The 27,894-nt window shown below is 43.4% G+C and overlaps 1 protein-coding gene across 7 annotated transcripts in view; it reads right to left on the bottom strand.

Moving 5' to 3' along the window:
- The window catches only part of PKNOX2 (PBX/knotted 1 homeobox 2), a 352,275-nt gene that overhangs the window by 257,606 nt on the left and 66,775 nt on the right, over window positions 1–27,894 (bottom strand). For 5 of the 7 annotated variants that reach the window (XM_048512662.1, XM_048512661.1, XM_048512657.1 and 2 more), the window contains exon 3: window positions 21,919–21,989. The exons of the other annotated variants lie outside the window; for them this stretch is intronic. The gene's annotated coding sequence lies outside the window, so the exon portion shown is untranslated. The remainder of the gene's footprint in view (window positions 1–21,918; window positions 21,990–27,894) is intronic. 7 annotated transcript variants of the gene reach the window in all.

Genomic DNA, 27,894 nt, shown 5'->3' on the forward strand with positions numbered 1-27,894 from the left:
ATACATAAAATAGCATGTTGTGCTAGAATTCTACACCAAGTTCTATCATTGCTGTTTGTAATATACGCCTGGGGCCAAGTTGGGAAAGTTTTTCTAAACTGGAAGCCCTTAAACTGGAAGCCCTTCCTAAGAAGTTTTATCAGGAATTCACAAATACCAGCCTTGTTTGGGCTGTAGGCGGAAATATGGCCCATGGAAAGTTATCAGAAGGGAACATTAGCTAGCACTCAAAAATTACGATGGTATAAGTAAAGCCAACATTTGGTTAAGATCCTCATAAAACCGACATTGCTACAACTTAGCATCCCTGGCAGAAAATCAAACAGACACATCATCATAGAATCTATACGCTGAGAAGGTCAAAAAAACAGTTCCCAAATTACGTGGCTCTTGGGCTATTGCTTGGATTTCAACGTATATCCAGAGGCAGGGAAAAACAGGGGAATATTGCTGCACATCTTTGGCCGAAATTCGACAACCGAAGCCAACTGGCAATCCATCATCACCGAAAGCTTGGCATGTGCATTCCACCTAGCCCTGGTTGAACAGAGGAAACGTTTATCTGCAAGTAGTTAATTATTCAACAGGGAAAAAATGCCAAAACTGACAGCAAAAAAAAAAAAAAAAATATCGTAGGCAATTGCTGCCCCAGCCTCACACAAACAATCCAGAGTGGCAATGAACTTCCAGCATCATCGGGAGAGTTTATGCTGCGATTCTGGTTGCTAAATCACTTGGCAACTGCGTCTGGTTCTGGCTAGCAGCTGCGTTATGTGCGAGCAGTTATAGCAAGGCCTGTATTTGCAGGGACACTCTCCTGCACAGAAAAACATTTGTGGAAAACAGCTGCTGCTACCTGATTTAGAAGCAAACATACAGGAACAGCAGGCAGGCACTTTGGAGATGTCTGGCTCTAAAGCCTGCTGTAAGACAGGCAATGTTATTAGACCACCACCCTCACTCTGCATACAACAAAGCATCTTTTCAGGGTTCCTAAAAGCTAATTAATTTCCAAACCAATGTTTAGAGACAAGAATTCCTGTGTTTTTTTTTCCTTCTGTAGTAGAGTAGAAAGGTTTATTTAGTCAGCAGTGGGAAAGGATTCACAAACATTCCCCTGTCCCTGCAGGGAGAGTCACACCAACCAAAAGGAGATTTAATTAGTAAAATCTCGTTAGGCAAACGAAATTATCCGTAAGACAATCCTCCTCTGGACAGGGGGTATGATTAAACAAAGCCATTAATTGAAAAAGTAGCTTCAGTAACTCACTGAATCCATTCATCCTCTGTGCTGGCTCCATTTTACCTCTTCAGGGTTGAGTTGAGTAGACTCTTTTTCTTAGTTTAATGGAAAGCTTCCCCCCAACCTTTCAGAAATATGGGCAGGGGGTGGGGGAGAGAATCAGAGTTTCAGATCTTTACATCTCATCAGCAGGCTCTCCTTGCCAGATTTCAGTTAAAGTGGCTTGATTGCATAATGTGTATTTGCATAATGTAAATTGCAATCTACTATTGCAGGAGATAAGAGATGCAGAACAGTCTCTCTTTTTTTAACCACGCCACCAAAAAGGAAGAGAAAAAAAAACCCTTTATAAAGGAGCCTACTGCATACACCATTAGATGAAGCTGATTAAACCACAACAGAAGTAGCCATGTCCACATAAGCATACAAATTACCCTGGGGTCCTTTATCACAAAAGGTATTTTAACCCAGAAAAGTCTTTAATTTCAGGTTGGTTCCACCCTTAGCATGCAGAAGATGTTAAACCAGATTAGATTACTATTGTCTGAATAGTCTGGAGACATCTAACACACTTGAATAACCAGAGGTTCAGAGCAAGTGGAAGGAGCTACTAACAGAAAGCTGTTGCTATTAGCGCTGTTATATGGAAAAGAACAGTCAATTCAAAACAAAAGTCCTGTGCAGATATTCTTGATCCAGGTACAATCAATGCACAATAGCAAGCGTGGGGCCTTACATGTACAGACCCACTAGAGCCGTGGTGGCAAACCTTTAGCACTCCAGATGTTATGGACTGCAATTCCCATCAGCCCCTGCCTGCATGGTCAATTGGCCATGCTGGTAGGGGCTGATGGGAATTGTAGTCCATAACATCTGGAGTGTCAAAGGTTCGCCACCACTGCACTAGAGGCTATATACACAATTAGGGTCACTTAGTTTTCCAAGGCTCCATGTTATGCATAGTGTCTATATATGAACTGGTTGTGGCGGGTTTTCATTGTGTTTCCAAGAATGCATGGTGGCTTGTGAACAAGATCCACCAGACCACGGCCACACAGCCTGGGAAACCCACCACAACCAGTTGAATCCAGCTGTGAAAGCCTTCAACAATATATCTATATATGAAGTCTGGTCATCCTCAGATGTAGCACTACCCAATAGGCCTTTTCAGGTGTTGAACGCGTAAAGTGGTCTTATAACGAATCAGCTCTCTGGCCCATCGAAATCAGCACTGTCAATTGAGGCTGGCAGCAGCTCTCCTGCATCTCAGGTTAGAGGTCTTTCTCATCATCCTCTACCTGATCTGTTTAACTGGAGATGCAGGGGATTGAACCTGGGACCTACTAAGCAGATGCTCTCCCTTTAAGCCATGACTGATTTAAGTGTATCATTTTAAGCATGATGTGACCTGCCGTGAGCCTGACTGCAGTTGGGAAATGGTGGGCTATAAATCTAATGAATGAATGAAATGAAAGTTATGAGCAATAGGCATAATGGGAAACGCACATAGCACAATTCCCGATATGTACAGTTGCCACATTACATGAATGGAGCAATGAACATAGGTTTCTGCTTTAGTAGGTGCGATGGGACAATGCTGATTTTTGAGCTTGGACTGGCTCTGTTGTCTGCATTTCCTCATGGGCTCCTTCTGCACACGCAGAATAATGCACTTTCAAACTGCTTTTAATGCTCTTTGAAGCTGTGTGGAATACCAAAATCCACTTGCAAACAGTTGTGAAGGTGGTTTGAAAACGCATTATTCTGCATGTGCGGAAGGGGTCATGAAGAGTCAGCTCTGGCTCCACAGTGACTTCAGGTTCTACATCAGAATCCTCAGTGTTGAGGGATTGGCTCAAGACAGGGGCCATATTCTCCAGGTGAACTGATCTCAGTCACTGCTGTAATAGTGGGATATCTTCAGCCCTAAACCCAGTAAATCCTAATCCCAGTAAATTTCCAGTACACCAGAAGCAAGGTAGCCACGGCTGTTCCTGTTTTTGCCCTCCAGTCTTATCCTCTGCCCTGCATCATGGCATGTTCAGAGCTCTGCAGCATCTATCAGGTCTCTGCGTCATGACCCTGGTAGTCCTTGGATACAAACCAGTGCCGACCCTGCTTAACTTCTGAGATATGACAAGATCAGGCTAGCCTGGAGCTATCCGGGTCACAGTATTTTTTAAAGAGTCCCCGTTAAATCTGAGCCAGATTCTAATTTTCCTTGCATAGCTACTGCCTAGGCCTTCTTCACCACCAGTCCCCACCTCCCAGTTCCATGCTGCCATTCTAATTTTGTACAAAGCATCCAAAAAGGTCAGCGGGTATAAGAAAATTCTCACTTTGTACACCTTACCTCCTCTAGGAAGGGAATCCCAATACATGTCATACAAGACACTAGCTTCAATCTAAGCAGTTACCAAGGGGTTCCTCACAGAAGTGGGATCCAGCAGGTTCTCACAGGTTCCCGAGAGTAGGTTACTAATTATTTGTGTGTGCCAAGAGGGGGTTACTAATTGGTGATTTTTAAGCCTTGCGATGATTTTGTCTTAGTTACGCCCCTCCTCCACTCCTCAGCAGTGGCGCGCAGAACTTGAAGCAGTCTAGCAGGAGGTGCACCGGCGTGCGTGGCAGCCTGCGCCTGTGTGCATTTGTTTCCTGCCCAAGGATCGGCGCAGCGGCTGCGTCCTTGCCTCAGCCCGCCCAGCAATGCTCCGCCCCCGGAATGCCTGGTCATGCGCCCGTCGTGCCCCACCCAGCCCCATTGGTGCTACGCCACTGTTTGAATCCCACCACCAGGGGAACCTGTTACTAAAATTTTTGGATCCCACCACTGGTTCCTCACCATTGGAATCTATCTCACATCGCTGCCAGAAAGAACAGAATTGGCTTGCAACTTTTTGTCCTGGCTCTTTGAACACTCAACACTTCCTAAAGCTAATCAAAGCCAAGAAGGCTGGGTCAGCTCCTCTTTCAGTCTTTTATTTGATAGAGCTTTGGCTCTCTGTCAGTAGACAAATGTAGGAACCTTGGTGTTTAATGCTTCATTCCTGGTTTCCATGGTCAATGTCCTCATTGGGTGAGCAACCATTCCAACAGGGCAACGACCCACCTAATGTTTGAGATGCAAGAAAGTAAACTCAAGCAGCAAGTAATTAAAGAAATAAATCCCAATTAAGTTCTCTTAGACCGCCTGCAAAGAGGACGCTGCTGGAGCTCTGGCTATCAATTGCCAAACAAAATCCCCTCAAAAAAGTTTCAGGAAATTTCAAGGGAGAACTGCTCTCTGGTTTATGACCTGTGTCTAAGCTAGTTGGACCAGAGATGTAGCTGTGTTCACAGTTCTCAACAACTAAATAATGTCAGAGTCATACTCAGGGCTTGCTGATTTGTGTAAGTAGTACAAAATTTAAAGACAAATAGAATTGCTTGCTTTAATAGGGGATTCAGTCTTGAGCAGAGAGACATATTGAGCAGGAAACAGAAACAATACAAGACTTACAAATTGCTGTTCCTATGCTACCAATTCTGTTTTCTGTTATCCCGCCCACTGGAAGTAACACTGTTCACATGGTCCTTTATATGTATGTTAGTGCTATCAAGTCACAACCAACTTATGGAAACCCTAGCAAAGGGTTTCCAATGCAAATGAGAAGAAGTGCTTTGCCATTGCCTTCTTCTGTAGTGCCTTCCTTGGTGGTCTTCCTCCAAATACTGACCTTGCTTAGCTTCTCAGATCTGATGAGATTGGGCTACACCATGCTGCCTTCCCTTCCCGCATGGCCCCTCATAACCCAGGACAAACCAACAGCCCTGAACTTGGTCTGGAATAACATTTTTAAGTTCTCTGTTTTTAATGGGGGACAGCATTTGATGATGATGATGATACTGCATACATGGGGCTGGAAGTAGGGTAGAACAATACTGTTGTGAATTACAAGGGAAGTACCTCTGTTTAAAACCTTTCATGCTCTGATGGGTGATGCCCAAAGACTTTGCAGTAGATCTACTTTTTCTAAATCTACCGAGGAAAGCATCAGTCTCCACACTGAAGACGTTCTTGCCCTCAAAGGGAAGATCCAACTCTGACACTGAGGAAGCACTGATGAAGCATATCTTCTCAAGACTGCTCCAGATGCCATGGCTCTGCTAGCACTGTCAGCCACATGTTTCTCACCATTTAATTGCAGCTTTCCCAACCTGGATCCCTCAGCAAATCTGCCTTGAGTCTCAGTGTGAGAGGTGGACTCTGTGTGTGTGTGTTAAGTGCCAACAAGTTGCTTCTGCTTCATAGCGACCTTATGAATCAACGTCCTTCAAAATATCCTATTGTTAACAGCCTGTGATTTTCATTATAGAGCCAACCCAGCTCATCCGGGGTATTCCTCTTTTCCTGCTGAATTCCGCTTTTCCTAGAATTATTATATGTTCCAGTGGCTCATCATCTCATGATGTCATCTAAGTACGACAGCCTCAGTTGAATAATTTTGACTTCTAGGGAGAGTTCAGATTTGATTTAATCTAGAACCCTGACTTGTCTCTTTGGCAGTCCACAGTATCTGTAACACTCTCCTCCAAGATCACATTTCAAAGGAATCTACTTTCATCTTGTAAGCTTTCTTCATTATCCAACTTTTACACCCATACACAGTAAAAGAGAATATTATAGAATGAGTTAATAATCTTGATTGACAGTGAGACATCCTTACACTTAAGAGGTGGACCATAAATAAATAGTTTTGATTATGCCATCAGGGAAAGAGGAGGAATGGATCTTACTGCTAAAATTGCCTGGTTTTAGGTCCTCCTTCCATTCCGAGCCACCTGCTGGTGTTCCTATACAAAACAAACATTGTAAATTGCTGGAATTTAAGGTTCTCCTTTTCTCTCCCCAGACAGCACTTAACATATAAAGAGATTTAACTGCATTCAGAACCCTTCTGCAGAAAAAAGATACATTCAAATCAGTAGGCTTAAACTTGTACAATTTAGTTTGACAATCTAAAGGGATCTAGTTGTGAGAATGAAATTTTTTTTGTTGTGACTGCTGGCTTGGTGAATGATTTTGTAAGACTGTTTTGGTTTATTAGAAATTAAATTTATTTCCCCAAGACTAGAGTTGGGGAGAAAAATTAGATGTTTGTATGCATTGTAGAATGTAGTTTTCATTTGAATGTCTTTTCAGACAAAGTGGTTGAGTGAAAAGATAAGTTTGCCAAGAGGTAAGTAAGAAGTCTTTAAGACTTTGCAAAATGGTGAGCAAATACAGCACAATTCCAAAACTTCATGGAGAAAGAAGCTGTGTAATCTGGGAGCTTCCCTAAACAAAATCTAGAACTCTTTCAAACACCACCCCCACCACCCCCAACACCAATGTTATTTATTGTGGCTGACTGTTCCCCAAATGGCCTTTACTTTCTTGCCTTTTTCAGCTTACGATGAGGAGGAAGGAAAGCATTACTCCCAGAAGCCTCTATGGTAAATGTATTTGCATAATAGGTTTATGAATTATGTGTTTGCTGACAGAACATGCAATTCCAGCTTCTAATGCAAACCCTTAAAGGATGTACTTCATGTACTTCACTAGTCAAAAAGGCACATGATGGTGGAAAGAACAAAGGAGAAGATAAGTTAGAAGCACAAATCTCTGGATTCAAACTCATGTTCTCTTCAGCTATAACGTGAAACATCAGACGGCTTAAACATAAAGCACCTATTTTTACATTTCATTCTCATGAATTTGGGTTTGGCAGTTCCATAATGCTCTCAGCGACCTATAAATTCGAGTTACATGCATCTAAGACGCGTAAAACTTTCTGCCCCCACTGTTTGTGTGTGGAGGTGTGTGTCAGTAACATCAAGTCATTTGGGACTTATAGCAACCCTAGGAATTAATATCTCCTCCCCCCCCCCCAAAAAAAAAATCCTATTGTTAATATCCTTGCACAGGTCTCACAGATTGAGAACTGTGGTTTCTTTTATAGAGTCACCCGATTTCATCCTCAGATGTATTTTATAGACTCACCCCATTTCAAATGGATGCAATATGGATCAAAGACGATCACGGATGGACAAATACGTATCACTTATTATGCAGTTGAAACATAATCAAGAAGACAAGACAAATATTAAAATCCGCTTTCTAGTTAGCTGTTGCAGAACTCCCCACGTGAGCTAATCCAAACAAAAACAGATGGCGCTTCTGCAACTTGCTAACACGCTTAATTGTTTGATGGCATCTGGGAACATCACTTCTCAGGGAAAGTATGGAAAACCTGGCGCCCAATAACTGCATCCCATAATACAAGGGGGAGGGGCAGATGAGTAATTTGGCCTAGCATCCATCGCATCCACTCGCTGTCAGTCTGTCACTGCCAACTGGAAGTCTTGTCTTTCGTGGACGTGAGAGGCTGTGTATTCGGCTGCAGTTTGATAGCCTTTCTTAACATTCCAGCCAGATTGCTCATTAGAGTCACTCCACAGCTACATACCCTTCCTTCATCCGTTAGTACAAACGGCCTGGTCAACAGAGCCAGCTGGGCCAAAGCACAAGAAGGCAGAATCAAGGCTGGCTCAGAGAGACCAACACACATGCAGATGATCGACCAGCACAGGCTTAGCGCATTCCATAAAACAGTCAGAAAAGGAAGCCATCCCCCGCCCCATCCAAGACAGCTACTTTAGCCATTTAACACATTTAAAAAGAACACTCCAGTTAACTGCACATATAGCAGTGATGGCGAACCTATGGCACGGGTGCCAGAGGTGGCACTCAGAGCCCTCTCTGTGGGCACACACAAACAGAGTTCATCATGTGGGGGGAAATAGCGACCCCCCCAACACACACACATCTAGGCTGGCCTGGGCAGCTGGGCTTGATTATTAGCATTAAACCTAAGACCGAGTTTTGGGGAAGCAGTATAGGTAACCCTGTTAAGCGCTGTTCAACCCCACTGATTTTCATGCAAAGAACTAAAGTGCGATCCTTTACCTGGGAGTAAGCTTGGTTGCTGGCAATGGGGCTTGCTTCTGAGTAAACCCTCCTAGGGTCGTGATTCACCCGTTGGAAGAGTTGCTTCAAAGCAAAGCCACCCAGCTTACTCCTGAGTAACGCATGCCTCACAGCCAACCATTTTTTCTAAACTAAAACCTCAGTATTCAGGTTAAATTGCCGTGTTGGCACTTTGCGATAAATAAGTGGGTTTTGGGTTGCAATTTGGGCACTTGGTCTCAAAAAGGTTCGCCATCACTGACATATAGTAAACTGGACAGAGTACTGGACTTGGGACCCAGGAAAACTGGGTTCAAATCCCTTCTCATCCATTAAGGTCATTGATGGACCTTGGGCCACTCCTTGACTGTCTCTCCTTGACTGTCTCTCAGTCAAACCCACCTCACAGGGTTGTTGTGAGGACAGAATGGAAGAGAGGAGAATGGTGCAAGCAGCTTTGGATCCCTATTGGGGAAACGAATAAATAAATACTAATATGCACTGTCTCTTAAAACTAACAGCAAAAATCCCCCCCCCCCCCCCCCCCCATCCCCTCACATTCTGTGGCACTGAAAATTGCACATAGGACTGGTTCAGAGCTTGTGATACTGACAGAACTAATAAAATATTTCTCTCCCTCTCCTCCATGCAGAAAGGTACAAAGAAATGGTTTAGTGAATCAGCAGTGGGGTGCCAAGGTGGAGACTGCACAGCATAAGTAGCCACAAAGCATGACGTTTTAAGAGATTTGGTACAGAAAACTAGCTGAAGCTACGGAGGTATGAATTATGGTTAGTTCTTGAATGGGAGTCTGCCTACTCTAAGCACACTGGCTTATGCACAATGGAAAGAAGCCTTTATCATGCAAATGGGTAACATTTCTGGATATAAACCAGTAGGAAGAGTAACTGTAAGAAATTTTCTGCTGATGTTGAATGCTTTTTATTCTATGGGAATCATGCTTACCCTATGGAATCAGTTATTAATAGATGCTTATTTTAAACAATGTGTGTGCACACTATAAAATCTATGATAGTACATTAGCATCACACATGTTAAATGACCGTCCTACTCAATGTTTTGGGGATTTTTTATATGAATTTCTTTCTTTTTTCAATTAAAAATGTATTTTAAATTCCCTAGATGGCTTATGGGAAGTTGGCATCTCTTAGCCCATTTGGGTGTTTATCTGAAGCTAGAAGTTTGCCTTTTGTTCCTTGGAAAAAAGGAATACAAACAAATTACCATAACCAACTCACACTCAGACCTACCCTTTGTTTTTAATTAACATTAATCCAACAGATACAAATGGAATTCGATGAATCATGGGCTTCCCATTTAAGCATGTCTCATAATCAGTTTTTGTTAAAAGGCCCAATTCCTCCCAAAATGATCCGTCATTCTTAAAACATGATTCCAGTAAAACTTTCACTACCTAAAACGAAGCAGACTATCACACAAGAGTCTCAAGAGAAGAGAAGAGAAAACCTAGAAGGATAACATTAATGGACAAAAACCTTAAATGTCAAAGAGTTTCCCAGTTTCCTATATTTTATTGGGCTAGTCTATTGACTCAGCAAACTGAATAAAGATTATTAGCTCAGGCAGAATAAGAAAAGGAGGAAAGGGAAAAAAAAAGGCCTGACAGAAAAAGGAGGAGATCTGGATCGAGGAGATGAACTTTAAAAAGCTTACCAGCCTGCAATGCGGCCTGCATTAAAACGTCATATGTAGAGATTAAGGGGGGAAAGGGCATAAAACCAAACTGTTGTGAAGACACTGAGCTGCCAACCTAATGGGGGGGGGGGGATGTTGGAGATTTCCTGGAATTACAACTGACCTCCAGATGGCAGAGACTAGCTCCCTTGGAGAAAAAGGCTGGTTTGGTGGGTAAACTCCTAGACAATATGGTCCCTCCCGTCCCCAAACTCAATCCCCGCCCCCCAGGCTCCACTTCCAAACTTTCAGGAATTTCCAAGACAGAAGCTAGCAATCAGAGGACTGAAAATATGTTGAACTTCCCTTTTTACCTCTGCCACATTTGCTGCTGCAAACTTTGGCTCATGATGCATGGAATGCGTACCTCAGGGCTCTTCACTGTGCAGCGGGCTTGTAGTAGGTCTCCTTCCATTTCTCTGTAAACATGGAAGGATGCATTGACTCCTGACTGTGCAATTTCTTAGCACAGAACTCTCCAGGGCTTGCTTCTTCTGTTATCTTAACTCTACCGGTCAACTCAGCCTTAAAGGCACAGATCTCCACACTTGGTAGTGCCAAGGTTGCAAGTTTTGTAAAAGATTTTAAACCATTGTTATATTGATATTTCTGTTCTTGCAGTTATGTCGATATTGCTGCCCCTTTCCCAGAAATACCCCCCCCCCCAAATGAAATAGGCAACACAATTCCCTGGACCACATGCTGCTGAACAAGGAGATTATGTCTTAGACTGGATATTCTCTACTCCTCCCCTCCCCTCCCCTCCACACACACTTCCTGCCACTGCTGCTGCTGCAGGAGAAGAAGGTTTGTTTTAAAATAAAAGTGTGTTTGAAATAAAGTTTAAAACAGAATCCAGCAAATACATTACCACAAAGGAGAAAAGAAGAAGAGTTTGGATTTAAACCCCACTTTTCTCTCCTGTAAGGAGACTCACAGCAGCTGATAAATTCCTTCCCCTCCTCTCTCCACAACAGACAGGTATATGGGATCGAAAGAGTTCTGAATGAACTGAGACTAGCCCTAGGTCACGCAGCAGGAATGTAGGAGTGGGAAAACAAATCTGGTTCACCAGATAGGACTCCACCACTCTTGTAGAGGAGTGGAGAATCAAACCTGGTTCTCCAGATTAGAGTACACTGCTTTTAACCACTAAACCACGCTGGCTCTCAAAAAAAATTGGAGATGCTATATGCAACCAAATGTGTATGTAAAGGGTCGTCAAGTTGCAGTCAACTTGTAGCGACCCCAGCAAGGGACTTTCAATAAAAATGATTAAGCAGAGGTGTTTGTCATTGGAGAGTTTTCTTTGGAGGTCTTCCTTCCAAGTACTGGCCCAGCTTAGCTTCTGATGAGATCAGACTACACTAAATCATTCCATATCCCATACAACCAAATGCCAGGTTCAAAAACAGCTTTTTAAAAAAACAGATTGTTCTAAAAAAATAAAAAAATTATATCCTGCCTTTTTATCCACTGATCTTTCAGGCAACTTCCAACAATACAAGAAAACTGCTTTAAAAGGAATGAGGCTCCTGACCTACCATCACTCGGTGACAAAGAAAGCTAAGACAGATGGGCAGCATGTAATGTCCAAGTGTTTCCGCAGCTCTGCAATGTTCCTGCTGCTGTCGTGATGGGGTTGCAGTGAGCCCAGGGGAAATCACCTCTGCCCAGAAACGCGCTACCAAGTGCCTACAACATATCTAAAGCAGGGAAAACTCTTTTGCCAATATGAGCTACGCAGAGATGAAGCTCAAGGTAGAAAATTGCAAAATAAAAAAAATGCCCCAAGTCCTATTGATTTCAGTTCGATTTAAGAGCTCCTAGATCCCTCTGCCTTTCACTTGCTGTGTTTCTCAGGGCCGCTTCTTCATGTACTACAGACAGCGATCCTAGCTTTGCCTTAAAGCATATACTTGACAGGCAACTGAAGTTCATCTTGGCTCCAATGAGCATACCTGTATAATACGAATGTTTCCAAAGATGCATTTGTCTCATATAAACCAGTAGTGATTCTTTTAACAGGTGGTTTTCCTTTTAGCACATATGACCACTGGAGCTAAGATTTCTCCAGCATGCTGTATTTACAATGAAAATTGCTACCCCGAGGTGAATGGACATGAGGACTGTGTGAGTCTTCCAGTCCAATACCTTGCACAAGCAGAAAAATGTGGAAAGACCCCATTTCGAAGCAAGCAGCAAGTGCACAAAAGCCCTTGGTGAGCATCATGTAGGGAACTGCTGCTATAGCTTAATCCAGTTAAGTTAGCACCATGCTCCAGTAAGAGACGTTCCTGTTTGGGAAGGTAAGACAACTCTGGACCCTGCTTTTCAATAGGACATTTTTAGCACACATCCCTCCTCGGTGTCCTGCCTTTTCCAGCTGCTTGATGGGCTTCACAGGAGACTTTTCTAAAAGCACCTGAACAGCCTGGAGAAACTAGACAGGAGACCCTTAATGTGAGAGCCTCAAAGGAAATCCTCAAGGAAGTGTCAAAGGTGGGATAGGAACCTGTGGGGGGGGGGGGGAGTTACACAAACTAACCAAACAACAAAAGCCTGCCAAGCTCTCTGCTCGGCAGAGTGTTAATGGATTCTGTTGTCACAAGCACATTTTCCACATCAGCTAGAACAGGGGTAGGGAACCTTTAACACTCAAAGAGCCATTTGGACCCATTTTCCATGGGAAAAGAAAACACTTAGAGCCACAAATAATTTTTGACATTTAAAATAAAGATAACACTGTATATATTGGGTTTTTTTTAACCGTTTACTCCGCTCATTCTGAGAAGCGCATGGATGCATCCGCCCTGCTGCCTGCAGGGCGGACAAGGATGGGGCCAGCAGCTCGGCTTGTGGAGCCGCAGTGCAAGGGCAGAAGAGCCGCATGAGTCTCTCGAGCCGCAGGTTCCCTACCCCTGAGCTAGAACATCTTTCTTGGAGGCTTAAATTTTTAGTACAAGGACTGAAAGGGAAGGGGTGAAGACCAAGGGGAGCCCACAGAGCAGGCTGATAATTTGCTTTCGTTTTCTATCATTTTTGCTGCTGCTCCATCACTCTCTGCCACAATTCATCCATCACACCAGCAACTGCTCAAGAGCAGGTGAAATCTGCAAAATCTGCCTAGCCATTGTTATGGAGAGGAGGGGTAGCATGAATGCACAGGCCTTTGAATCACCTTGCTCTACTACTTCTTTATTTTAGAAGGGTGCATCATCAAGTCACAGCCAACTCATGGAGGCCCCATAAAATTCTACCTCATGGGGTCTCCAAGGCAAGAGATGAGCAGAGGTGGTTGACATTACCTTCCTCTGCATCATATCCCCCATATTCCTTGGTAGTCTCCTGTCCAAGTATTGATCCTGCTTAGCTTTTGAACTCTGACGAGATTAGACTCATCTGGGCTATTAGGGTAGCTAGACCATTGCTTTTCATTTACATGGTGTCCAAGAAACCCTAATCTTTACCTTTCCCCAAAAGGCACAGTGCTGCTGAGGTGTAGGGCGTGCTACATCTGTCCTGCTTTCACACTCAGTAATTCTCTGCAAAAAGCCTGGAATGGATTGCTTTAGCCCAGATGTGCTAAAGTCCATGGTGCTTTCCCCCAGTGTCCACCCAACGCTTTTTCAAGTAACACCCAAAATGAGTTATTTCCAGAAAAGCTCTTTGGAATGCCACCTCGTTAAAAAGCATAAACAAGATTCCCTGCACTGCTTGGAGGCCCCACAGAACATCAAGTCAGTCTCAAAAGCATTTTATGTGCATCTGTAAGGTCCCTTCATAGCATTAGCAGAAGCCATCTTGACCTTTGGCATCTGTGCTCTGTGGAGATGATCAAAGGGTCAAATTCATGGGTTCATAAATTGCAGAAACTGAGAAGCAGAGCTCTTCAACAGCTGGTCAAGCTTAAGGAGCGGTTATTTTCCCAATGCAGAACAGGGCTGGGATGGGGAATCTGGCTTTCAAAGCTTTCAGTGTGCTCGATTTTCCCAGATCAATAACCAAAAAAAAAAAAATCCAACCTAGGAAAAGCTGCAGGTGAGACAAAAAGGTTATCAGTGCCTCTAGGGAAACGAAGAAGAAACAAGAAAAGGATTTTCTCTCTCCAAGTTCATCAAATCTCTGCCACACAAGCTGTTGCCTGCACAGCAAAACAGAAAATGCAAGAAGCAGAGGTACTTTGCACATACTGATCACCATTGGCCACGGATCTTGGCAGGCACCTGCTACACACATGTACCAAACCAGTTGTTGTACTAGGCTGTTCAGAAGGTGCACTTGTCTTGCCTTTTGTTATTCATGCTTCATTCACATCTAGGCTGCATAGGCAAAATGTGTTTATCACAGGTTCATCACATTGCTCAATTTTATACTAATTTATTTAGTTAAAATATTTATACCCCACCTTAGCTACTCAGAATCAAAGTGGCTAAGAGCTGCCAAAACAGCAAAAACGGCAAGGACACAAACAGCTCATGTGTCCAGCAACGAGCTAAGACCAACACACAATTTAAAAGTTTACATCAATAAACTGTGCTTAAGAAGAAACAGTCAAAGCAAGTTCCGCTCTGCCAAAAGCCCTCTGGGACAAACCAGCCTAAGGTGCACACGTTCATTTCAAAGAGTTTATGCTAATTCAAAAGTCTGTAACAATAATGCATGACGTGGAGGCTAGTAAAGAAATAAGTCTTGCTTATAAATGTTTCAACCATACTTTACAGTGAGTCACATGGACAATAGTCACTCTCTTTTGCCTTTCCCATGCAGAATCCTCCTTTCTATGCCCAACTATCCCTTCAGTATTACAGTTTGGCTCAAGATAGGTTAAGAACAGGTTTCTGGATGAATCTGCTAAGCGTTTTAGATCTTCATTAAAGGTCCTTCTCTAGAACTTCAAACTCTAAAGATCTTCTGAAACTTGGCAGGAATTGAGCAGGGACAGCTCTTCCAAGCAGCCTCTGAGATTTCAATAGTGCTTTCATACCTGGTGTTCAGGCGTTAAGTAAAAAGAGTCCATTTCTGATGTACCTTTGGTGAATTCTCTAACTGCAGACCTATTCATGAGGGGTTTTTTCTTCCATCTCATAAATGGAAGATTTGGTTTCATTTGGAACTTTAACAGGGTACTTTTAAAATATCACTCAAATTATGTAAGCTACTTTGAACAGAAATTGTTTTCCAAGAAGACAAAGAGTTTTTTAAAAGGAAAGAAATTCAGCAAGGAATTCACAGTTTGCCCTACAAGCTTTTAAAATGTAAACACGCACAAGGTGAGGCTGACTATTTCCTTCCCGCCCCAGAAACCCGTTTCCAAAAGGTTTCCAAAAGCCAAATGAAAAACACCTTTTAAAATTTCTTTTTGAGTTTGAAAGGTATTTTGAGGGGGCTTGCTGAGAAAAATCTAAGAATCATTAATGTGTGTTCCTGTTATGACACAGAATAAAAGAAAATACACAAAATTCCCTCCACACAAGAACCCAGAGAAGCCAAAGACCCCTCTGAGAAGCCTACTCTATTTGATGTGGCCACAATACTCGAAACACTGAAATGTTTCCTTGACATTCAGGAACTAGTTGAATTCTTTACTTAAATGCTATCAGGGTACAGAAAGAGAACTCTCATCCAGTTGAAACAGGGATGGGTTTCCATTATCCAGTAAATAAAGTAATGCTTTTGGTACAAGCAGATGCAAAATGTAATTGTCACCAGATGCTTTCCTCTTTCTCAGTCAGACCATCTCTAAATTTAAAACCCTAGATTTATTTAATCATCTCTAAATCTAAAACCTGACTGGTGGCTATTAATTGAGGCTAAGATTTTCTCCTTGGGCCTTTCATGGTACTCCTTGCTCATGCTCACTGCCAACGAAATTTTTCAACAATTAAAGAATAAACTATTTGAGCAGGAATACCAATACCTTTTGAGCAAGGCACAGAGTTCCTGTTCACACTTGTACTTTGGGATTATTCCCCGGAAGCTCTGTGTGGCCTATTATCTGGACCAACTTTTTAATCACAAACTCAGATGGGCATTTTCAAGAGCAAGATGCAATTCTTTTCCATCGTCACTACTTCAAGGCCGGTTCTCAAACATCCCTCGGCATGATCGACACTGTTCTTTCTGTCCTTATACTGACTCCCTTGAACACATCTTGCTCGTCTGCCCTAAGTACAGCAGCTTTAGGACCAACTTCTCTGCCTTAACCTTGGTCAGGTTCTTTTTTTTTCTTGAAAAGCAGTGAATTCATTCTCTCAGCAGTTGAGTATATGCCTCCGACAATTATTTTTTTAAAATAGTAATTCCTCCCTTCCCCTTTCTCCAGAGAATCTAACAGCACAGTTCCCATTATCATGGGGGTGGGAATATCACTCAGTATGGTTGCTCAGTGGGATACAACAGCTGTATAGGAAAGGCTTTTTATTGGAAAAGATCCAGTAAGCTAGAAGCAGTAAAAAGGAAAATTTCCACTCTTAGGTTCATTTCACTCATGCAACAGAGGTGGTTCATATATTCGTAAGAATCATTGGGTGATGAGAAATCGAGTTGGGTGACCTTGGGCTAGTCACAGTTCTTCTGAGCTCTCTCAACCCCACCTACCTCACAGGGTGGTTGTTGTGAGGGGGGAAGGGCAAGGAGATTGTAAGCCCCTTTGAGTCTCCTACAGGAGAGAAAGGGGGGGGATATAAATCCAAACTCTTCTTCTTCTCTTCTAAGTTGGAAGCTGACCAATCCTTAACATTGTGACATCCTTCTAAGCTCACTGAATTCAATGTGATTAGAAGGGGATATTCTGCTTAGCATGGCACCAAAAATCTAGAGGACATTCCAATTTGGGTGGTGTACGGGCATTTTATATGAACATGCTCCTGATTTTGATTTGCCTGGGAACACTTTTAAGTTTCTCGTTCCACACTTTTTGATTTGCCTGGGAACACTTTTAAGTTTCTCTTTCCAAGCAAGAGCCAGGGTTAAGGCAAAACCCCGAAACCTGAAACTGACCATAGCCCTATTCTCGAACTGTGCCCTAGAACTCAACTTGTCATTAAGGCAAGCCCGAGCTCCTGCCCTTGCCTTAACCCTAACCCTAACTTATTATTTTTATTTAATTTATTCTATCACAAGTTGTTCCCAAAATGGTAACAAAAACCTAAAATCTAAAACTGACCATAGCCCTATTCTCGGACTGTGTAACACTAACACAAGTCTGAGCCCATGTAACACTAACACAAGTCTGAGCCCATGCCCTTGCCCTTGCCCTTGCCTTAACCCTTACCCTAACCCAGCGGTTCTCAACCTGTGCGTCGCGACCTCCCTGGGGGTCGAACGACCCTTTCACAGTGGTCACCTAAGACCATAGGAAAACACATATTTCCGATGGTCTTAGGAACCGAGACACAAATAATTTTATGGTTGGGGGTCATGACAATATGATGAACTGTATTAAAGGGTCGCTGCATTAGGAAGGTTGAGAAACACTACCTTAAGAACAAGTGCAACACCTAATGACAGACAGAAGTACAGCCAGCATGGTGGAGTGGTTAAAGAATGACAGAGCCTAATCTGAAGAACCAGGTTTGATTCCCCACTCCTCCACATGAGCAGTGGATTCTAATCTGGTGAACTGGGTTTGTTTTCCCTGCTCCTCTACAAGAATCCTGTGGGACGACCTTGGACTAGCCACAGTCCTGTCAGAACACTCTCAGCTGCATCTACCTAACAAGGTGTCCGTTATGTGGGGGAAGGTGATTCTAAGCCACTTTGAGATTTCTTTCAGTAGAGAAAAGCAGGGTATTAAAAAACCTCTCATCTCTCTTCTTCTACTGAGAGAAGCTACAAATAGTGACACCTAGTGACAGAACATGGCATTAGTCCCTCAAGAGCAAAGAGAAGTCCTGTAACAGAGGCTCCATCAAGCATCCCAGAGCTATTTAACAGCCAGAATAAACCATTTTACACCCAAATGAAGAAATTAACACAGATGAATATTTAGAAGAGGCAAAGAAAGAAAAACTCCGAGGCCTTTACATGTTAAGAGAGAGACAGAGATAAATGATCCCACATCATGTCATGAGCCATTTTCTACTTATTTATGTATTAATACAACTCCAAACTCTTGTTAAAAGGAAACTGACTCACATGGTGTAACCTTTCCCCTTCAGCCAGGCAGACAGAGAGAGGCTTTGTTATTGTGATCCTTGAAGTGGAACTTAGGCCGTTTCTGCACGGCCCATTTATGACTGACCTGGGGCAAAGCCCCCAGGCCGCCCGCTCCATTCTGGCGCCGCTGCTGCAGCGCAGCGGCGGCGATTCTTCTTCCCTCAGAGGCGTCAAGCCACCTAAACAACAACCTTTAAAGGGTTGTTGTTGCAGGAAAGGCGTCTTCCTACGGTCGCGGTGCCGAACTGCGCCGGGGAAGCGCTGTCTCCGATCTCCATACTTTCGGTGTCCTCCTGCGATTAAGCCTGCGGGCGTCGCAGCCCGCCCACACTGTCCTCCTGACCTCCAGGGGTCAGAGGGCAGCGTCGAACTCGCGACGCCCCGCAACGGTAACGCAGAGGCTGACTCCGTCGCGGAGCCGCCTGCCATACCCGACCTAAGCCTGCTTTTCGCCGCGCTTGCGTGCGGTAGCTGAATCCATGCCGGCAGAACTCCTGCGAGCGTGAGAGCTTCTCTAACCGATGCAGAAACGGCCTTAGAGTAGTACAACAGGAGGAATGGAAGGGGCTACCTGTAAGAGCCTGTCAGTCCGCCACACTGCAGCTTTTAATCACCGGTTTCCTAAGCGAGCACTATGAGCCATGCGAGGTCAAGCGTGAGTGGACTCCTTGCTCAGCCAACTGCATGATCTTATGTGGTATCAGGTTAGCCGTTCTTATGATTTATTCAAATACTCATCGCAGCTTGTCTATTTCTGCTTGGAAGTGATGACGACTGCCAATAACAGTTAATCACATATTTCCGTGAACTGGTTAGGAGCCAAGGCATCGTTCAAACAGTACTTAGAAGCCCAGAGACAACGAACTGGTCAGTTTGTTCAAACTCTTGTGGGAAGTTCAGCCTTCACCATCCAGCCCTGGGTCCTTTGGTTGTCCCTTTTAACAGCAGCCTAAGACAGGGGGAAAGATTTTCCTGACAGGGATATATATTTGGAATAGAAAAGTTTCATCTGGTAAACCTTGCAGTTATGGGACCCAACCCACTGGGTTCCTTTAGTGCAGTGATGGCGAACCTATGGCACGGGTGCCAGAGGTGGCACTCGAAGCCCTCTCTGTGGGCATGCGCACACAGAGTTCGTCATGTGGGGGGTGGAAAATCAAACACACACACATATCTAGGCTGGCCTGGGCCACTGAGCACGATGTGCGCGCACCGCAGTGAGCAGGGGGGACTCAGCTGGCGGGCCTGGTGCCTGTGCTCTGGGTGGCTGCTGCCCGAGGGGGGGCGCGCGCAGAGGAGGCAGAGATGCTAGAGAGGCACAGAGCAGTGCGCGTGGGACTTGCTGGAGGCTACAGCAGGCTGGCCCCTGCTTGAGCGGGTGGGGCGGAGGAAGAGGGAGCCAACCGTTTTTTTCTAAACGAAAACCTCAGGATTCAGGTTAAATTGCCGTGTTGGCACTTTGTGATAAATAAGTGGGGTTTGGGTTGCAATTTGGGCACTCTGTCTCAAAAAGGTTCGCCACCACTGCTTTAGTGATTCCACTTGTGGCCTTCCAGCATTTATGCTTCCTTGCTACATTTTAATCTCTTCCAAACTGTCAACTTCCCCTCCCCTCACAACAGCGGAACTGTGTACATTGTGCAGCTGACAGCTTTTATTCCCATGAGCCACTGCAATGTTGATGACTCAACAAGGGATACCGGAGGTTTCTTTGCCTAAATGCAAATGCTCTCATGTATTTTATTGATTGTGCCCAGTCTTTCTTCCAAAGATCTCAAGGCAGCATACTTGCTTCTCTTCTCCCTCATAACAACCGTAGGTAGCGGAGAGAGAATGACTGGTCTGAGGTTACACACAGAGAATAAAGTTCATATTCCCTGAGTCCCGGCACACCTGATCTTGCAGAAAACCCCCAGTTTTTATCTCATTACCATGTGAGACAGGTAGCCCCATCCAAGGGGCTGGGCATCCAGTGATGCTGTGCCGCTGCTCCCATGGAGGCTTGCTGGAAGCGTGGGGAGGCCTGCAACATGAAAAAGCCTCCCTGACACCAGGAAGCCTCCATTGGGCTTAATACCGCCACCTTAATGTTGGCTCCTCCTCCGGCCACTAATGTCAGCTTTTCCCCCAGCCATGACCCAGACCGCCCCCACTATGCCAACAGCACCTGCAGGATCACAGGGATGCTGGTGCTGCATCTGGCACCACATCCTGCCACTGGGGAGGGCCATAGCAGCCACATGCTGGCAGATTCACTCCTCTGCCAGGGCAACTGCCCCGGGGAGGGCAAATATGCCAATGCACTCACATGTCACTCCCACTGGAGGATTTGCCCCCCTCCTTGGATGGGGTTGACAAGCCCTGTTCACACATTACTGCCTGTGTGTGTGAATGAATGAATGAATGAATGTATGTTTATTTGCAGTTAACAGCCATTAATACAATAATTCATAAAAGACCAAATTTTTACAGAGGTAAAAAAAATATAAAATTGAACTTATTTTAACATTCCTCTAAAAGAACTGATGATCTCCTATCCTCCTGCTTTCCTGTATTTATTTACTAAGACACAAAACCGCCTACATTACTGGAAATTCTTTGGTCCTTACCCAACAGCAAATAGTTCAATTTCCATTTATTATCTTTACCAGCCCATTCAGTCAAGCTAGGCCCTGTGTATGTATGTGCACCTGATTGTAAGAAACAGTCACCCCCACTCACTTTATAGATGAAATCTGGGAACAGCATTTGGATAAATGTGGGGTTTCAATCATGCCTTTAGCTGTACATGCACTGAATGTAACACAAGAATTATTCAATGAACATATAAATGAAAGTCAAAAGCACAGTGTACATTTCCAGTTCTTGGTACTTTAACCCATCATACTGCCTTATATGGAGTCAGACCACTGATCTATCAAGATCATTACTGTCAACTTTGATTGGCAGCAGCATTCCAAGACCTCAGGAGGTCTTGCATGCCACCAACTACCTGATCCTTTTAGCCAAGAATTCAACCGAGGGCCTTCTATATTCAAAACATGTAATCTGCCACAGCCCCTCTAATGGAGCCTCTGTTAATGGATTATTTGGTCGGTTTGGTTATGATCAATACACAAGCTGACATAGGTGACTCTGAAGATCCATCATAAGCTGAAAAAAATACAGGATTATTTTTGTTTTGCTGAATCTATGTGTGTTCATTCCGTACTGAAAAGTGGGAGAGAAAAGAGAGGGAACGGACTTTGGAGAAGACCGCAAAACTCTTGACACTCAGCCAAGTTTTGTCAACCAAATACAACTTGAATTATCAGAGAAGTGGCATCAATTTACAAACTGTGCGATGGAGACTAAAACGGAGCGTACACAGCAAGAGAAATGGCCTGCATAAGACACACACACTCTCAAGAAATGTCAAGCCAATCAGTCACTGGTGTAAGAAGCGGAACTCCCCTTTCCACAATGCTGTGTGGGAGGATGCTTGCTGACAATCCAGGAGCAAACTCCACAACAAATGTCAGATTCTCCAGTGCTATGCGGCTGTAGAGCTAATTGCACAGGCAGAATACAAAGTGTACCATAATGCAGAATCAATAAAGACTAATTAAATACGATGTTCCATTTTAGCGCTGCTCTGTCACATTCAGACATATTCTAATTAGAATTTCACTAAATTTCAAAACACCAATTGCTTCCTTGTTCAGTTCCTCTTTACTTCCCACGGAACAGGCAGATGTCAAAGTGCCCATATAATTTTTAACCTCCCACCTCAGTAAAAACTCTGAACAAAATACCAATTGCGGTAACTTACGAGTCAGAGATCCTTTGGAGCAGATCAGCCCGAGAGAGAACAAAGCTTCAGAATCTAACTCCAGAAAGTACCTATTGATAGAATAAAGGACAATGAGTGAGGAAAGGCTCAAGAGCTCAGGGATAATAGTGGTTCAATGCAACATTTAACATGGAAAAAGCTACTTGTGTTACAGCCATGCTAGGACTCTACCACTTCAAAATGCAGACAGGGAAGCAACACAGAGGAACTCCTCAGCAGATCTCTGAAGGTAGAAAACTTGAAAAACCGCTAAATTAGACAATTATGCAGTGTCAGACTCCAGAACTGGCTTCAGCTGTGACTGGATCAGCTGTTGGGGATTGTTCTCAGGAGTGTGAGTTTAGTATTCCTCTTGCTAAATGTTATGCAGGTGGTGAGTTTATCTTCAGTGGGGGAAGGACAATGTTTGAACTGCCCCTCCATCCTGGGAATTCTGGTTCCTAGGAACAAAGGAAGCAGCTAAGCTCTCCCTAGTCCTGTGTTGATACTACTGGGGAGGAAAAAATGAGCCCCCCCCCCCGCCCCTACACACACACAGTTCAGCTTACTTTACACCTATACAGATCAATACTTGTGAATTTCTCTGCTCAATCCATAACTAGTGGGTGGAAGCATCTTCATTTGCTTTATTATTTCCCCTAACTTTCACAGCCCCATCAAAATTGTGAAGAGGGTCAGCATTACGAGCCCAGTTGCCACTGTTGTTCTAATTTACAAAGAGAGAATGTCATCTTAAAATTGCAGCTGGCTTAAAAATAAAAAAGTATGTGGTTATTGTGGAAACAAAGTCAATTTGTTCCTTAGATTTCATGTTTCATTTCATATGCCAATAGTTCTGAAAGTAAACTAGGTTTAGAGCAGCATTTGCTACAGTGGATTATTTTATGATGGACTTAGCATATAAAGTTTTATTGCATTCAAGGTATCATAAGACTGTCAAAGGTGCCATTTACACCATTATATGGTGCTATTTCCAGCATTAAAGAAGAGTCAGCACAGAACAGTGTCTAGAATGTCAAGACTCAGACCTGTGACTCTCCCCATCCAAGTCCCTGTCTGATGAAGGGAACTTTGACTGTCAAAAAGCCCCATCCAAAGTTGTAGGTGGTGGGACATGGTGCCAATGTGGTGTGCTTCCATCCCACCAACCAGCCAACTTACCTATATCTACTCCCCCATCTTCATCTTTCTCACCTTTCCTCATCCTGTCAGCCTCTACCCAGGAAAATTATGACTCGGTTGTGTTCTGCCTTCTGCTGGGTGGCTGGGATGGGCCTGGGGGGAGGTGCAGCAACCTCCATAAAGGATGCAGAGAGGGGCATGGCGAGGGATGAATAGGGCAGAGGAGTGTCCATGTCACACTGGGGACTCTTCTCTGTGGGGCAGAGAGGGCCGCTTTCTCTGCAACCCATTTTGAGGCCAACCTCTTCCAGCCCGGCCAGGAACCCCAAGAAGAGAGTGAGGGAAGCATAGGACCATGGCCAGCAGCAACAGACACCTCAGACATCTGGTACTTCTTGAGGGGTTAAGCCTTGAGTTCTCTCTCAAAGGTCAAAGCACCCTGGCCCCTCCCCCTGCTTTTATTGACAGAAACCAAGGCTTGAAGGCTGGCAATGTTATTGAGGTTGATCAGCAAGTCACTGAGGGCAGTGGTTTCTTAAAGCTACAAGTGCTGTTTCTCTGATTTTTAGCAGTTTTAATCACTCCCCCCAATATTTGTGTTCTATGTTTTTTTAAGACTTCAGATTTTTCTGCAAACCTGGGGCAGTTTTCAGATTTATAGAAAGAACTGTGATTTTTTTGTAGACTTGTAGAAAGAACTGCGATAATGGTAATATAGTTGCACTATCTGAAACACTGTTTATGCTAGAAAGCGAGAGAGTTAACAGTTGTTATATGAGCAAGAAAATGTACTGCTTCATACTGGAAATAACAAGAAATCCCTCCCCCAATAAATTATTGACTCTTCATGATTTGAAAAGCAACTCGAATGACTAAATTAGCATAGCATCATAAATGTCTCAAACATGCCAGTGTACAATCAGATAAGTTTATTGAGAATTGATCTTTGCACTAGTATAGGATGCAATTTTTAATACTTTGTGGTATTTTTCTACTGTATCTATTTTGCATTTTACTATTTATCTATTTCAATTTTTTAAAAAGAATACAGTGAATATGAAATTTGCAACAGATTGTCTCTCACCCATGACCTCGCGTGGTCACAAGCTATTTGTATAAATCCCTCCTCACTCACCCTTGCCTCTCACTAACCCGCTGCTCAAAGCAGTGCCTTAAACAGCTCCTATTTTGTTAATTGTTCAAGTCTAATGGAGGAATGTATTGGCAGGAAGGGGTAATGGCCATCAGTCCAGCAATAAAACAAAATTAATGGTCCATAGGAAGAAATCATGTCCACTTAATATCAGCTTTGAAACTCTAATAAAATAATGCAATACCAACGCCAGCTTCTCCCTCTCTCACACACACACACATGGCATATGCAGATTGCTTACGCCACGTTAAATCACTCAAACCAGGCCTCCGTTCAGCTGAAGCTGACAAGATCCTCCAGGGAACACAGCAGACCGGAAACATTTAGTGTAAGGATCATTACCGACATGCACAGCTGCAGCTACACCCGCAAGATCCAGTACGGAGGCAACAAAGGAACAAACACCACAAATAGAAGATGATATCTTCATCAGGGCACTCTCTCTCTCCTTTGAAAACACGATTCAAGTGCACCATCAGTACGTATTGCAGAAACACAACCCCGAAGCAAGCAGGTCTGCAGGAAGATGGGTGGCCAGGGAGTTTCTAATTGTTCAGCAAACCTCCAAGCAAAACAGTGCCTTTCTATTCAGGCAAAGTACAGAACTACTATGTGAAGTACCATAGCATAGGAGATGCACATGGGATGCACGAAGGTCTCAGGTGTAGTACCCAGACAGGGGGTTATTATCAGAGATCTGCAAGAATTAGGGGGCACGTCCCCACCAATTTACCACTACCTCCTTCTGTTATCCCCAACATCTGACAAGAAAAATAGTGTTGCTTCATAGGCTGAAAGACTGTGGATTATATCCTATAACTATTCCCCCAGGTCTCCCTTCCTGCAACAAACACTTCCTTTAACAAAGAATAACAAAAAGTCATCCTCAATCTGAAGAAATCTTTTCATTGAAGGAAGATGTAAAAGACAGTCATAGATTCCAAGGTTTATGTTTACATGGAAACCATATTCTCAACAAGTTTATTTATTCTTGTGTTCACACTCTCTCTTTGCATGAAGAATCAAGTCTGAAGTCATCTAAGAAGACTTCAATCTAGCCTCACTGTGTTGCAGCAGCTAAAGCTGGGTGCTCTAACAAATTTGGGTTTGTCTTCTAGGAAGTCTCTGGTCTAACTTCACTGTGCTGTGTCACTGAAATTTGGATGCTCTAACAAATTGGGGTTTGTTTCTTGCTTGCAATCTAGAATTGCATACTACAGTTTAATCCTAGTTTCAAATCTGTTTGAGAGGTAGAAACAAACCCTATCTTATTAATGAGATTCCTTGATATCGAATCATGTTCAAGTTTTAGAAACCTCAATTTGCTACCATACCTGAATGCAAAAATCAAAACAAAGTGAGGGGAAGATTACCTTAAGGCAAAGAGGTCTAAAGTCCTGAAACAGTGAGAGATTTCCTGAAAAATATCCCAGTTGAGGAACCATTTGCCTGGATCCTGCCACAGTTAGCTAAGCCAGTTTTTGGTTCTACTGACATGTTCTCTGATCAATGGCACTAGGCATTTCTCCATTCAAGGTAGGAGCAATACAGCTTCCTGTTATTTTCCGATTCAGGCGCACCTTCATGATTACGTGGTTAATCTGAATGAAAGCGTATAAACCAGGACTCCCCAATGTTGCTGAATCTGTGAGTGCACTGGAAATTTTGATCTATGGGTGCCACCACAAAATAGCTGCCATGGAGGCTAGTGCCAAATAAAAGATTAGGAGGTTCCCAACTGAACATCATCCTATAATGGAGACAGCTATTTCTGAATGGCAAGACACAAAGGTGATGCTTTGTGGACTCTTCCAAAACATGTTTTGCTCGAATGAAATGGACAAAAGTCACTTATACTTTAGCCCCATTGGCATCCACAAGCACTAAACTGGATATCAGTGGAACAGACCTTAGATGCTGGACCAAAATGCATACAGAACTAAAAGAGATTGTTGTGAGATGCCTTCTTCAAAGCTGCAGAATCCTTGAGTGTACAACCTCTGACAATGAGCAGCCAAGTCCTGAAGACAAGTGTTAGTCATTGTTTGGGTCTGAAGGGGGCTGGATGGAGAGACACTTTCACAAACATGAGAATCAGGAACCTCAGTAACAGCACAACTTTTGCTTGTGTAGCAACATCAACAGCATGGTTTTCCTGAGACAACTGAAACACAGGGTCACAGAGTGGCACATTTATGGGACTTTTAAACAGAATATTTCCATTCACCACTTTGAAGATACAAGGGGGAGAACTGAATGCATGGCAAGAAAAGAAAAAAAAAGAACCTGGCTTGGACAGATCATCAAGTTTCCTACAGATTTACTTTCTATCTAAAAAGGAGATCCAAGAGAGAGAAAATCAAAATTCTGTCACAATATCCACCCTAATAGGGTTTTACTAACATATCTAATATTTTCAAGTGAAGTTTCAAAGTATTGGAACTTTTTTTGTTCTGTGAATGAAGATATGAAGGATCCTTCATGAATATATGCCAAAGATGATGAACTGTCCTATATGCTGTGTAATAGCGGCAGATGAAGATTGGAGTCGAAACCAGTCCAGCAATTTTTATTAGCTCATGAATGAATTTGAGAGCATTTGATTTGTAAATTATTGCTTCAAAGACTGGTTATACCCTGAATTTTTCTACTACATGGATAGGTTATCGTTTTGTTTCAGCTGCATGTCTATATATGATGGGTATTATATTTAAAGATGCTAGTTAGATTGAATTAGTACATATTATTAGGACAACCTTTGAGACAATAGTGCTGGGTTTTGGGTTGCATCTCTGTTTTTTCAGAGGCTCATTCCGCACATGCAGAATAATGCACTTTCAAACTGCTTTCAGTGCTCTTTGAAGCTGTGCGGAATGGCAAAATCCACTTGCAAACAGTTGTGAAAGTGGTTTGAAAACGCATTATTTTGCGTGTGTGGAAGGGGCCAGAGTGTCTTTTGAGTTCCTTACAACACTTTGGCTTTCCTTTCACAGATTCTTTTCACGTGTGGAAGCACTGTACAAACATTAACTCATCTGACTACAAGAACCAGGTGATACCACTTCTCACATGGTTGCATGCATGCCAAGGAAAGTTGATATTCAGCAACCACAACATAGCTATCAAACAGGAATCCAGCAGCTCCTTAGAAACCAATAAAATGTATTTCAGCATCAGCTTTTGAGAGCCAGAGAGCTCACTTCCTCATTTATCTTGCACCTGATAAAGTGAACTATACTCTGTCCCACCAGAAGATAAAAATGCAGTTCTATGTTGTTTGGCAGAGGTGAAAGCAGTGTACTTCCACTGTAGAAAAAAAGCCCCGATATTAAAATGGTCACTGTGGATAAAACCACCTGTATCTCTGGAATCCCTTGAGCCATCACAGTGGCATTCTGCTGCATGGCCCCTGAGGATTCTAATTGTGTTTTTTGAAATTCAGACCCTCTGATTTTTCCAAAACGGCCGCCATGGGTAAAGATGCCTGTACCACTAGAATCCTTTAGGCTATCACAGCACTTTTAACTCCATTCAGCTTGGGGTCACCTAGGGATCCTGGACTGACTAGGCTGCTCCGCCCTTTCTGGGCTCGGGGCAGCTCACATCATGTTAAACAACATGTAAAAATGAACAATGTAAATATTAAAATGTCAAAGCAATCTCAAACGAACATATAAACA

This window comes from Sphaerodactylus townsendi, linkage group LG12 (genome assembly GCF_021028975.2).
Source record: "Sphaerodactylus townsendi isolate TG3544 linkage group LG12, MPM_Stown_v2.3, whole genome shotgun sequence".
NCBI lineage: Eukaryota > Metazoa > Chordata > Lepidosauria > Squamata > Sphaerodactylidae > Sphaerodactylus > Sphaerodactylus townsendi.